At 42.7% G+C, this 14091-nt stretch overlaps 1 protein-coding gene across 7 annotated transcripts in view; it reads right to left on the bottom strand.

Annotated features, from left to right (window-relative positions):
- The window catches only part of FCSK (fucose kinase), a 218248-nt gene that overhangs the window by 187444 nt on the left and 16713 nt on the right, over positions 1 to 14091 (bottom strand). For 2 of the 7 annotated variants that reach the window (XR_004539276.1, XM_033942651.1), the window contains exon 1: positions 634 to 757. The exons of 1 other annotated variant lie outside the window; for it this stretch is intronic. The gene's annotated coding sequence lies outside the window, so the exon portion shown is untranslated. Of the gene's footprint in view, positions 1 to 410; positions 477 to 551; positions 612 to 633; positions 758 to 14091 lie in introns of those variants that run through there. 4 more of the 7 variants (XM_033942652.1, XM_033942654.1, XM_033942653.1 and 1 more) reach the window with 4 other exon arrangements.

The following is a 14091-nucleotide window of genomic DNA, read 5'->3' as shown; positions in this document are numbered from 1 at the left end:
TTCAAGCAAGTCTGCTTGTGAAAACGTCCACTAGGGGGCTCCATCGGTGACGTCACCCACATGTAGAGAATATCTGCCTGCTGTCCCTGGATAACACCTGTTACGGTAAGTAACTGTGCTGTATCTCCTCTAATTCCATCACTACAAGAACATTTTCTAAGTCACTGCCATATTATCATTCAATCTCTCTCAAGCTAAGGAAATAAAGGATGGTTTTCACCTCTTCTGCTAAATAAATACACAGCAACCCCTCCCCCCCTCAACGCGCACATTACACATTTTATGCTGCCCACAAAGAAAAGGAAAGAAGAGGTTTGTGCCGTACATATAGACATCAACATTTCAAAATGATCCGGGGTGCTAAACATAATATTAAATCACCCATCCCTGAACATAAGGAAGGAGCTTACTCAAAACTACTAGGTGCTCACCAAGCACAGATCTGGCTCCTATGCTTAACTAGCAACCTTTGCTTCTACACCTGCCTTTCAAACCAGGTAGTAGCCTAAACAAAGTGCATTTATGGGAAAACACAGAAAGAAAAACCACACCCCCAGTTTTAAAAATGCTTTCACGGTAACAGCTAGATTTTATCTTGTGACTAGTTTCTTGCTGTCAAGTTTCAATCCTCACCGTCTTCACATACTCAAGCACTCCTGCAATCTGGATGACGTCGCTATTCCTTTAAACATGCCCCTGTACTCACAGCACGGCATGCCGGGAATTGTAGTCCTGTAACCCCCAGTCTGCCTTTTATTGTGAAACAGAGTAAACAGTTTTACTCTTATTTTAACATTAGAAGGCTCTTTACTAATACTGGGAAAGAGTGTTTAGGAATATCAGTTCTTTTTAACTTTCTCTGGCATGTAAGTAATAGGATTGGAAAACATCAGGACCACTATTCCCAGAAAGGGTTGCTCTGGTGAGGTGTATGTCTCTTTCTATCCTTAAAGTGACAGAAGTTTATGGAACCCAGCTGCTTTACTCATTGTTGACCAACTTAGGATAGGGTGGAACAGGAACAGAAAAGCATAAAATCCTTCCTGGTGAAGGGATTGGTAATTGATAGTATAAGAAAGCCGATTAGGTTCGAATTTAAGCAGCCAGTGACAGTTTTGCAAGCGTGTCCAGGGCTGATGTTAGCCTGCTGGATTTTTTAACCCGTTAATAGTGGCAGGATCTAATGGTCTGAGCAATGGATTAAAAGCTAAGGGTTGTAGGTTCAAATCCCTCTTAAGGTAAATTTTTTATTGTTGTTTTTTTGTTGTTGTTAACTGTGGGCCCTCCAGAAACAAAATACTTATTTTACTTAAATATACTGTATAAGACACCTTTAAGCCTGAAGGGTGTATTTTTCTGTTCCTGGAGGGCACACAGTAAAAAAAAAAAAAAAAAAAGTTAAAGTGTTATTTGAACCTGGCTCCCTTGGTTCACAAATTAAACACTAGGCTGCGCTTCTGCATTGATGTCTGTGTGGCTATTTTTTAACAGCTGTTATACATATGTGCATGTCCCTTAGTTTCCCCCGTTCAATATTTGGACATTTCAGTTTATAAAATGAATGTTCATGTTGAACATTTCCAGAGCATGGACATCCATCTCAGATATTTTCAAACAGGTTGTATCCTGTTTGAAAATACATGCGAGATGGATGTCCCTTTTGTGATGTTCTGACTTGGAAATCCTTTCGAAAATGTTCCTTATTGTATTTTGATATTTAGAAGGCATTTGACAAAGTACATTAGAAGAGTCTCGTTAGGAAGTTAAAACGTCATGAAAAAGGGGCCATGCTCTTGTGTGGATTACAAACTGACTAAAAAACAGGAAACAAAGAGAAAGACTAAGGCCCCGATTCTGTAAACTGCGCCTAACTTTAGGCGTGCTTTAGGCATCCGATTTAAGTGGATAATGAGCAATTTAAGGGTCTTAACAAGCGTTAATTGGGACTTAGGATCAGTGGCGTACTAAGTGGGGGGCGGGAGGGGCGGTCCGCCCCGGGTGCCAGCCATGAGGGGGTGTTCCCGGCCTTGCCGTTCATTCCCCCCCCCCCCCACCACCCCCGAAGGACCGCTCGCCCCACTGACCTTCCTACACCACCTGTGAAGCAGCCCGCAGCAGGATCGCGACTTCAGCGATACCTGAGCTGCTTGGGCGCTGCTTCCTGCGCCGCGGTCCCGCCCCTCCTCTGACGTCAGAGGAGGGGCGGGAACGCGGCGCAGGAAGCAGCGCCTAAGCAGCGCAGAGATCGCTGACGTCGGGATCCTGCTGAGGCTGCTTCATAGGTGGTGCAGGAAGGTCAGTGGGGCGAGCGGTCCTTCGGGGGGGGGGGGACTGAACGGCAAGGCCGGGAGCATAGGTAGTGCTGCTTCATAGTGGTGCGGGGAGGCCAGGGGGCGAGCGGTCCTTCGGGGTGGCAGGCAGGCAGGCTTTCAAGAAGGAGGGGGGTGACAGACAGGCAGGAAGGCCTTCAAGGGGGGACAGGCAGGCCTTCAAGGGGGGGGGGGACAGGCCTTTGGGGGTGTGTGCAGACCTTCAAGGGGGAGGGACAGGCCTTCAAGGGGGGGCAGGCAGGCCTTCAATGGGGGGACAGGTCTACAAGGGGGTGGGACAGGCCTTCAAGGGGGGGAACAGGCCTTCGGGGGGGGTGCAGGCCTTCGGGGGGGGGGCAGGCCTTCAAGGGGGGGATAGGCCTTCAAGGGGGGTGCAGGCCTTCGGGGGGGTGCAGGCCTTCGGGGGGGACAGACCTTCAGGGGGGGGACAGGCCTTCAGGGGGGGACAGGCCTTCAGGGGGGTGCAGACCTTCAAGGGGGGGACAGGCCTTCAAGGGGGGACAGGAAGGCAGGCCTACAAGTGGGGGACAGGCCACAAGGGGGGGAGGACAGGCCTTCGGGCGAGTGCAGGCCTTCGGGGGTGCAGACCTTCGGGGGGTGCAGACCTTCAAGGGGGGGGACAGGCCTTCAAGGGGGGGAAAGGCAGGCAGGCCTTCAAGGGGGGGACAGGCCTACAAGGGGGGGACAGGCCTTTAAGGAGGTGGGACAGGCCTTCAAGGGGGGTGCAGGCCTTCAAGGGGGGACAGGCCTTTGGGGGGGACCCTGGTTTAGAAGTACACGGAGGGAAGGGGGTGTTCAAAGAGACGTGCATATGCCAAACTTTGGGGGGAGGAAGAAATAATGGGTCTGAAAATAGAGGAGAGGGAGATAGATGATGGACCATGGGATTTAGGGAGGGAAGGAACAGAAAGGGAGAGAAATTGGACACAAGGGATGGTGTGGAGGAGGGATAGAGATACTGGATAGGAGGGTAATTGGGAAATGAAAGGGAGAGATGGTGGACTTGGGTGGTGGGGAAAGAGGGAGAGATGCCGGATGAAAGGGTAGTTAAGAAAAGGTGGATCGGTGGAGGGAGATGAAAAAAAGGAAAGATACCAGACTTTCTGGGGAGGGAAGGGAAATGGAAAGGGAGGACAGAGTTGGCAGATGGATGGTTAGCATGCAGAAAGAAGAAAGAAGGAGACCCCAAGTTATCAGAAGAAAACCAGAGCCTTGGACCAACAAGATTTGAAATATAACCAGACAACAAAAGGTAGAAAAATTAATTTTATTTTCTGTTTTGTGATTATAATATGTCAGATTTGAAATGTGTATCCTGCCAGAGCTGGTGTTGGACTGCAAACGTGAGCTAGGATTTAACAGAGAGAGGAAAAGTCCTTTTTGTTTCTTTATTTTATTTACACCACAGCGCCAGTGTGATTAGGAGAAGCCAAAGGGGGTGAAAAAGGATAAAACCCACCAGGAGTTTTGAAAAAAATCACCCAACTGGGCAGGAAAATTGAATTGAAAAACCAATTCAATAGGCTGAATCGAATCAAAATTTTTTTTACTGAATCTGGCAGCATTAGTTTGCGCTACTGTCTTAGACTTTAGGACCTGGGATTGGGGAGAGATGGCATCCTCAGTACTTTATAATGCAAGTGAAACGAGGATTTGGTCAGACTTTTAAAGGGTCTGCAGAAAAAAAATATTGTATAGGCCGGGGACATGAGACAGCAGGAAATGGGAACTTTTCTTCCTTCTATTTTTGTGAATGGAAAGGCTGAGGATGTCAGAGAATTTAGTTAAAATATGTGCTTTATAAGAAAATATAATAATGTGTTTTATAAAGTTTATAGCGTAGCTGGCCTACCCAGTGAGGTGTTCCTAGTGGTGGTGGTGGCAGCGTGTCAATGTGTTGAGAGGAAGAGGTGGTCTGGGAAATTCTGCTGAGCAAACTCCGGGCCCATTTCCACCCCCCAGTTAGTCCACTCCACTCAACTGGTTCACACACTGAGTGGGTCTTTGGGTGTTGTTTTGGGATCTCTTCCAGTGGTTTATCTCCTTCTGGTCCAAGGAAGGAAACTTTGTTATCCTTAGCATTGACCTACAGAATATGTTTGTAACAGCGCTGCTTGTGTGGCATTAGGCTATGTAGTGATCGAAAGAAAAAACAGACCTTTGCACATTTTTGCACTATATGGTGGGTGTATGAGGAGATTCACATTTCCTGCACAGCTAAGTCCATGTGAAGTTACCTTGTGCTGTATTTGACATCTAGCAAGGTCTCTGTTTGAAAGGAAAGATCTAAACTTAAAAATGAAGTGGCCAGAAGTTATGGTAAAAACAGATAGTGTAGCTGGTTTTAAGAAAGATTTGGACAAATTCCTGGAGGAAAAGTCCATAATCTGTTATTAAGACATGGGGGAAGTGTCTGCTTGCCCTGGATCGGTAGGATGGAATGTTGCTACTCTTTGGGTTTTGACCAGGTATTAGTATCCTGGATTGGCTACCATGAGAATGGGCTACTGGGCATGATGGACCATTGGTCTGACCCAGTTAGGCTATTCTTATGTTATGTTCTCATCTGTAGGGGCCTTTGTTTTCACTTCTTATTTTAATGTATTTTTTTTCTGGGAACTTATCAGTGTTTTTTATAATGGGAACAAAAATGGAAGAGAATTAATGTGTGTGGGATGAGGGGGTAACTAATTTCTTCAGCTAAATAATTCAATCCACCTCAACCAGACATAGGAGAACTCACGCACCATTCACACACCCTCCAACCAAAAATGTCAAAAGAAAAAAACTGTTAGACAACCTCCTAGCCATTCGAGCTGCAACACTCGACCCCCAACTCTACAACCAATTGACATCGACCACAGACTGCAAAACCTTCAAAAAGAAATAAAAACCCTTCTATTCAAAAAACACATAAAACCGAACTAACACAATCAGAACTGTCCCAAGCATCACCTGCAACTACTCCATATGTACTTCTGATGTCATGACAATTCAGACATAATTTATGTTATGTTATGTTTGGAATATAAGAAAATTTTCACTGCCTGTTTCTATTCTGACCATTTATTCCGTTTCATGGTCATTACAAAAAAATATTTTTTTACATGGGGGGGTGTCAAAAAATGATGGGCCCCGGGTGCCACATACCCTAGGTACGCCACTGCTTAGGATGAACTTCAACTTCTTTTTTGATTTGGGCTTCCTACCAGGGGCTGCTGAAAAGTTCTCAGCCTTACCAAAAAAATTCAGGCAGTCTCCCTCAAAGGCTATGTACACTTAGTGGAAAATCGCTGGACCTTTTTTTCATTCCATATTTTTCCAATGGAAAGAATAAAGTTGAAAATCACTGGACTAAGTGTATAGCCCTCAATAGAGAATGTCCCAACTTTGTTGGTTGGGCTGAGATCCTTCAGTGGCCCCTCATATGCCTTACTCCCTAGTTCAGCCTTAAATATACCCCGTTGCTAATGAGATAAAGTGCAGTAAAGAATGTCCAAATGCTATCTTTTGAAAATTGTGATTTGACCATTTTTGGCAGATGGATATTTTTTAGGGCATTTTGAGATGTCTATCTGTTTTGAAAATGTATACTTTTGGCTCTCAATCCTGTGCTCAGATTCTTGTGGATGCTGAAGGGTGCCCATTCAATCAAAACCACAGGGAGCTGTAATCATCAGTATCTCCTCTAATTCCATCACTACAAGAACATTTTCTAAGTCACTGCCATATTATCATTCAATCTCTCTGAAACTGAGCGGCAGCAGGTTCAGGACTAACATCGGAAAGTTCTGTTTCGTACAACGAGTGGTGGGCACTTGGAATGCTCTCCCGGAAGAGGTTGTGATGGAGACTACTGTTCTGGGTTTCAAACGCAAGTTGGATGCATGCCTTCTTGCTAATCATATTGAGGGTTACGGGAAAACCGGGTCTCCATAAAGGAGTACCTAAATGGGCCTCCGTGTATGCGGATCACCGGACTAGATGGACCTAGGTCTGATACAGAGAAGGCATTTCTTATGTTCTTAAAGCTGGAAATAAAGGATGGTTTTCACCTCTTCTGCTAAATAAATACATAGCAAACCCCCCCCCTCCTCAACACGCACATTACACATTTTATACTGCCCACAGAGAAAAGGAAAGAAGAGGTTTGTGCCGTACATATAAACGTCAACATTTTGAAATAATCGGGGGTGCTAAACATAATATTAAATCATCCATCCCTGAACACAAGGAAAGAGCTTACTCAAAACTGCTAGGTGCTCACCATGCACAGATCTGGCTCCTATGCTTAACTAGCAACCTTTGCTTCTACACCTGCTTTTCAAACCAGGAAGTAGCCTAAACAAATTGCATTTATGGGAAAACACAGAAAGAAAAACCACACCCCCAGTTTTAAAAATGCTTTCACGGTAACAGCTAGATTTTATCTTGTGACTAGTTTCTTGCTGTCAAGTTTCAATCCTCACCGTCTTCACATACTCAAGCACTCCTGCAATCTGGATGACGTCGCTATTCCTTTAAACCTGCCCCTGTACTCACAGCACGACATGCCGGGAATTGTAGTCCTGTAACCCCCGGTCTGCCTTTTATCGTGAAACAGAGTAAACAGTTTTACTCTTATTTTAACATTAGAAGGCTCTTTACTAATATTGGGAAAGAGTGTTTAGGAATATCAGTTCTTTTTAACTTTCTCTGGCTTGTAAGTAATAGGATTGGAAAACATCAGGACCACTATTCCCAGAAAGGGTTGCTCTGGTGAGGTGTATGTCTCTTTCTATCCTTAAAATGACAGAAGTTTATGGAACCCAGCTGCTTTACTCATTGTTGACCAACTTAGGATAGGGTGGAACAGGAACAGAAAAGCATAAAATCCTTCCTGGAGAAGGGATTGGTAATTGATAGTATAAGAAAGCCGATTAGGTTTGAATTTAAGCAGCCAGTGACAGTTTTGCAAGCGTGTCCAAGGCTGATGTTAGCCTGCTGGATTTTTTAACCCGTTAATAGTGGCAGGATCTAATGGTCTGAGCAATGGATTAAAAGCTAAGGGTTGTAGGTTCAAATCCCTCGTAAGACAAGTTTTTTGTTGTTAATTGTGGGCCCTCCAGAAACAAAATACCAACTTTACAAATATACTGTATAAGACACCTTTAAGCCTGAAGGGTATATATTTTTCTGTTCCTGGAGGGCTCACAGTAAAAAAAAAAGTTAAAGTGTTATTTGAACCTGGCTCCCTTGGTTCACAAATTAAACACTAGGCTGCTCTTCTGCATTGGTCTGTGTGGCTATTTTCTAACAGCTGTTATACAAATGTCCATGTCCCTTAGTTTCCCCCGTTCAATATTTGGACATTTCAGTTTATAAAATGAATGTTCATGTTGAACATTTCCAGAGCATGGACATCCATCTCAGATATTTTCAAACAGGTTGTATCCTGTTTGAAAATACATGCGAGATGGATGTCCCTTTTATGATGTTCTGACTTGGAAATCCTTTCGAAAATGTTCCTTATTGTATTTTGATATTTAGAAGGCATTTGACAAAGTACATTATAAGAGTCTCGTTAGGAAGTTAAAACGTCATGAAAAAGGAGCCATGCCCTTGTGTGGATTACAAACTGACTAAAAACAGGAAACAAAGAGAAAGACTAAATGATCAGTTATCTACATGGAAAATGATCAGTAGAGGAGTGTCCTGAAGATCTGTACTGGGACTTGTGTTGTTTAATATATTCATAAATGCTCAGATTTTAAGATGACACAAAATTATTCAAAGTCATTAAACAATAGAGGATTATGAGGATTTGCAAAAGGATCTTGTGAGTCTAGGAAACTGGGCATCTAAATGGAATATGAAATTTAATGTAAACAAGTACAAAGTGATGCACATAGAGGGAAAAACCAAAACAAAAACCAAATGTGGACAGTACATTAACATTATTTGACCAGTGTTTTGTGGCTGCTATAAAATGGTAGAGATAATTTGAAAAGGGATGGAGAAAAAATTAACAATATCATTATGTCTCTGTACAGATCCATGGTGCAATCGCACCTTGAGTATTCTGGTCCCCCATCTCAAAAGAAAAGGTCCAGAGGAGTCTTAACAAAAATAATACAGGGAATAGAGCACCTCCCTTAGTAAGAAAGGCTAAACAGGTTAGGGTCTGGTCAGCTTGCAAAAAAGATGATTTAGAAGAGATACTGTACAATAGAAGTTTTTCAAGTTATGTGTAGGATAGAAAGGTTAAATAAGGAACAATTGTGTAATCTTTAAACAACACTAAAACAAGAGGACACTCCTTAAAACTAATGACCAGCACTGAAAAGAAATTGTAGAAAGTATTTTTCACACAGCACACAAGTCATGGAATCTGTTACTGGAAGATGTGGTCAAGGTAACTAACACAGTGGAATTCAAAAGAGGTATGGATAAGTTCCTGGAGGAAAAAAAAATCTATAAAAATGATTAACCAGGTAGATTTGGGAGAGTTATTCCTCATCCCTGGAAATGAGGTATGAGAAATAGATCTTGGATGTTTGTGATTTGACTTGTCACTGTCAGAGATCAGACACTGGGTTCAATGAACCTTAATCTGATCCAGTATGGCTTTTCTTGTATTCCTATGAAGGATGGGCTGCTTTCCCTTCCTCTCTGTCCTTCAACAGAGAATAAGGAAAGACTTCAGTCAACCAACTCTCCTTTTACAGTATATATCTGTAGTGCTGCCATCTACTGACATTACAAGTTACCATGCTCCCTCTGCTATATCCTTATCGCTGCAATGATTATGCCATTTGGTAAGTAACTCTACAATTATCACCTCCAACATGTTAACTTGTACTACAGGAGTCTCTTTTACTTAGTTTATATCGTATGCCTTTAACAAAGCTTTTAGAGGATTACAATATAGAATTTTTAAAAGATGATATTCACCTATTACTCTTGATATAAATTGATCAGTTGAAAGTCATGTCTAGATTTAATGAGATTTTGAAAATGCTTGAGGGTTGGCTGCAGTGACATAATTCAATTTTAAATTTAGACAAGTCATCAGCAACTTTGATTTCTAGAAGAGAGAATCCATTAACCACCAATCCTGCCCTGCAGAGTAAATTGATTCACATATACAATTCCACTGGCAAACATTTAAAAGTAACTGCTCAGATAAGGACTGTTGTACATGCTTGTTTGATTTGTCAATAAAAATCCTTCTTCCCTTGCAAATTTGATCAGTGGTCCATGTGACTGTTACTAATCAGCTTGATTACTGCAATTCATTGTATCATTGTAGCCTAAAGAGGAGTGGCCTAGGGGTATGCTACCTACTTTGGGTATGCCTTGCCCACCAGGGTACCAAGCAATAGCTTACTCACGCATGACACTAAAGGTGGAAGTGTAGCCACCATCATTAAGTAAAGTCTCAACCCAAGACTGAGAGACGCCATCACACTAGATGCACTAGAGTGCCTTACCTTCTCAGTGGGTCACAACAGAGACCTAATCTTTGCCTTGATATCCAGAGCACCACACTTTCCAATAGGCATCTTAGATGACCTGCTCTCCATCCTTAGCAAACTGGTCCTCACATACATCCAAGTCATCATACTTGGAGACTTTAACTTCACAAGCTACCCAAACAAATCCGGATCCCCAACAGACTTTATCACTTCACTATTGGACCAAGGCTTCCTGCAAATGGTCCCCTCACCAACTCACTCTGCGGGCCACATCCTAGATCTAATCTTTAATCATAAAGATACACCTCTCACTACAGGCACTCCTGACTGCACCACCAAACCAGTACCCTGGTCTGATCCATTTGATCACACTCAACCATACCTATGCAACGAATCAACCATCAACCAGGAAGCAAACCCAACTTAAGAAGATATACAACAACGATGCTATCAACTTAGAGGATCTCTCCACAGGACTTTCCAACCTAGTGGGAACATTAAAAACCGATTCCAAATCTGTTGACAAGGCTGCCATGGACTGGCACACTAAAGTAAAAACCCTATACGAAGGGTTAGCAGCAGTCAGATCAAATACTACCCCCACAAATACTCCCCCCCCCCCTGGTTTACCGATGATTTAAGAACTAAGGAAAGTGGAAAGGAAATGGTACAAATCGAGGCTTAACAGTGACAGGCCCAAATGGAAGGAACTGCATGAAGAATATAAAAAAGCTATCTTAGAGGCTAGAAAGATATACTATTCCCAACAACTATTAAAGACCCCCCAATAGATCAAAAAACTTTTTTAAATTAACAAAAAAGATACAGCATCACAAGGAGACAACCAATGCTTTAACACCGAACTTGACAGTGAAACACTCTCAGATTACTTCACTGACAAAGTAGACAAAATACGGTCTCAACTTGACTCCACCCCACTACAAACATCATCACCCACAACTCCGACAAGATAATTAAACCTATAACTGGGAACGTACCTCACTTTGAAACTGCCTCCTACAATGACATCACTAAGATATTAGATAACAGCTCCAACCTAGACCCCTCTCCACCATGCTTCCTAGTGACTGTGAAAGATACCTTCATAGACTTTGTCCTTCTTCTCATCAACACCTCTAGTGCCTGCAAACTGGAAGTCAGTAATCTTCAGACCAATCTTGAAAAAAAAAACCACACTCGACTCTAACATGCCCAACAACTTTAGACCTGTCTCCAACCTACCCTTCATCTCCAAGATCCTGGGAAAACACAGTGTTAAACCAATTACACTCCTTTATTGACAAACAAGGAGCCCTATCCCCTTCAAGTCAGGATTCAGGAAATTCCATAGTACTGAAACCATTCTTCATGACATCATTGATGACTGCTAGAAACTTATAGATAAGGGAAATGATATCCTTCTGGTACTGCTTGATCTCAGCACAATGTTCTACACTATTGACCATCCTCTCATCATTGCATAAGAATATAAGAATTGCCACTGCTGGGTCAGACCAGTGGTCCATCGTGCCCAGCCACCCGCTCACACAGTGGCCCTTAGGTCAAAAACCAATGCCCTAACTGAAACTAGCCTTACCTGCGTAAGTTCTGGTTCAGCAGGAACTTGTCTAACTTTGTCTTGAATCCCTGGAGAGTGTTTTCCTCTATAACAGCCTCTGGAAGAGCATGGCTCTCTGAAAGTGGAATCTGGGACACTGCATTACGATGGTTTACCTCCTTCCTGAATAATAGATCCCAAAGCATGCTGCTCAACAATGCACTATCAAAACCACAGGGGGCTTTGCTATCCCTCCTATTATTCAACCTCTACATTAGACCTGTCCTAGACATAGCTCACAAATACCAAATACAGATTCACTCCTTTGTGGGTGACATCCAACTATACCTACTGCTAGGAGAAAACCGTGATGCCCAGATCACAAAACGCCTAAACTGCCTCTCGGAAATCAAAAACTGGATGTCCATCAACAAATTACAACTAAATGCCTTCAAAATGGAACTCCTTTTGGATCCACAAAGAACACTGCAACCACACCCATCCCTCTTTACACTAGGATTCAATTTCCATAACTGCAAAAGACCTAGTAAGCAGCTAACAAATACTCCTTGACTCCAACCTGTCCCTTTCCAACCACATCTCTCAGGTGGTATCTTCCTTATTCTACTACCTATGCCAACTCTGAAAAATAAAGAACCACTTTTCTGAGTCTAACATCACCCAACTACTTTATACCTTAGTCCTCTCCCGCTGGACTAATGCAACGCGTCATTCAATGGTCTCATGGCGAAGAACATACAATGTCTACATTGCGTACAAAATGCAGCAATTAGACTTCTAAAAACCTCCATCCCTGCGATTCTGACTCCCAGACTCTGTCATCAGCTCACTGGCTGCCCACAGCCAAAGTTGTTTCTTCAAGGGCCTGATGCTAGTGTTCAAATCCTTGCACGACATGGCACTGGACTATGTGATGACCAAGCTTCCTCTATGTGTGCCAAGCAGGTCCCTTCAATCCCAGGATGAAATATATCTCAAAATGCCCCCTGGCCGTGCCCTTCAACTGCAAACTGCCAAATGTCGTTCCTACTCTCACTTCATATCAAGTCATTGGAATCAACTGCCCACGCAAAATGATGTTGCTAAAACAGGTGATGGATACTTTCAGTGTACGTAGACCGAAGAAACATTTCTTAATCATATGGTTTACCTGACAGTGGAAAGAGAGGGAAGAGTCTAAAAAGATTCCCAACACTCTATTATCTTGGTTATGTTTACAATGTGACCTTTTTATTGTAAGCTGCTTTAATATTTTATTGTGCTAAGTGACATATAAAGTGAATAAATTAAATTAAATTATAACTCCTTTTTGAATTTCTAATCAATAGCAACATTCCACACACTTCATTCTTTTACAAAATCTACTACATTATACAGTGCTTAGTACATTGTATTTTCTTTGTCCAAAGACACAAAGCACAATAAAACATCCCTATAAGCAGGGCAAGTGCTAAACAGGGTCCCAGGACAGAAATTATTAGCACGGGGGACCTGAGCAAATTTTGCTCCCCCTTAACATCAACCCTGTGGAGGATTCATCTAGCGGCCATGGTACTGGGCTTGCTATTCAGCGGTGCCCAGTTAAAATTCTACAGATGCTTCTTGTGATCATGGGCAAGTTCCTTAACCTTCCTTTACCACAAAATTAGATTATGAGCCCACTAGCATTAGAGGAATAACTAGTATACCTGAAGGTAAACCTCACATTGAGCTACTACTGAAAAAAGGGTGAGCAAAATCCAAATTAAAAAAGAAAACCTATGTATGCCTTCTCCACTGGGGGTCTATTCCTATTTTCATGGGGCATGGTTGGGATCCAGTTGCCAAACATGCTATTTATGTTCCATTTGTGGTTTTTTTCCTATGGATTGCTCCTGATTAGAGAGGGCAATTAGCATTTAGCTATTGTGGTTTGTTTGTTATGTAGTTTAATGCATATTTGGTCCACTGCAAGATTCAGCTGCTACATGATCTTGTTGTGGATCGGTGACTGGGTGTTTCATGCACAGCCAGCATTTGGACAGGCATGCACAAAAAAAAAAAAAATATATAAAAAAGACTCAGGACAAGGATACCATATGACTCCAAGAAAAGGAGGACAGACTGAGACATCCGGGTTTTACTTCCATCGCTTTCAGTGGAAGTAAAACCCTGCTTAGAGAATGACATGGGAACAAATTTGTTCCTGTCCCTGTGGGATCTATCTCCATCCCCATTCCGACCCCATGAGTTCTGTCCTCATCTATACAGGTCATGAACACTTATGATTTTAAAGTAAAACCTTGACGTCTTAATCTATCCTCTTTACTTCCATTGCTTTCAATGGAAGTATAAGTTTATTAGGTTTTTATATACCACTTATCTAGATTATCTAAGTGGTTTTACAATCAGGTACTCAAGTATTTTCCCTATCTGTCCCAGTGGGCTTACAATCTATCTAACGTACCTGGGGCTATAAAGGACTGAGTGGCTTGTCCTGGGTCACTAGGATCAGTGTGGGGTTTGAACCCACAACCCCAGGGGGCTGAGGCTGTAGCTCCAACCACTGAGCCACACACTCCTGGATGTCTCAATCTGTCCTCCTTACTGCCATTGCTTTCAATGAAAGTAACACCCGGATGTCTCAATCTGTCCTTCTTTTCCTGGAGCCATATAGTAACCCTACTCAGGACCACTCCCAAAGATCCCTGTTCAGGAGCCATATCAAACACTCTTTTACCATGGC

The sequence above is a fragment of the Geotrypetes seraphini genome, chromosome 4, assembly GCF_902459505.1.
Source record: "Geotrypetes seraphini chromosome 4, aGeoSer1.1, whole genome shotgun sequence".
In the NCBI taxonomy this organism is placed as follows: domain Eukaryota; kingdom Metazoa; phylum Chordata; class Amphibia; order Gymnophiona; family Dermophiidae; genus Geotrypetes; species Geotrypetes seraphini.
This window is presented reverse-complemented; position numbering and strand designations above follow the sequence as displayed.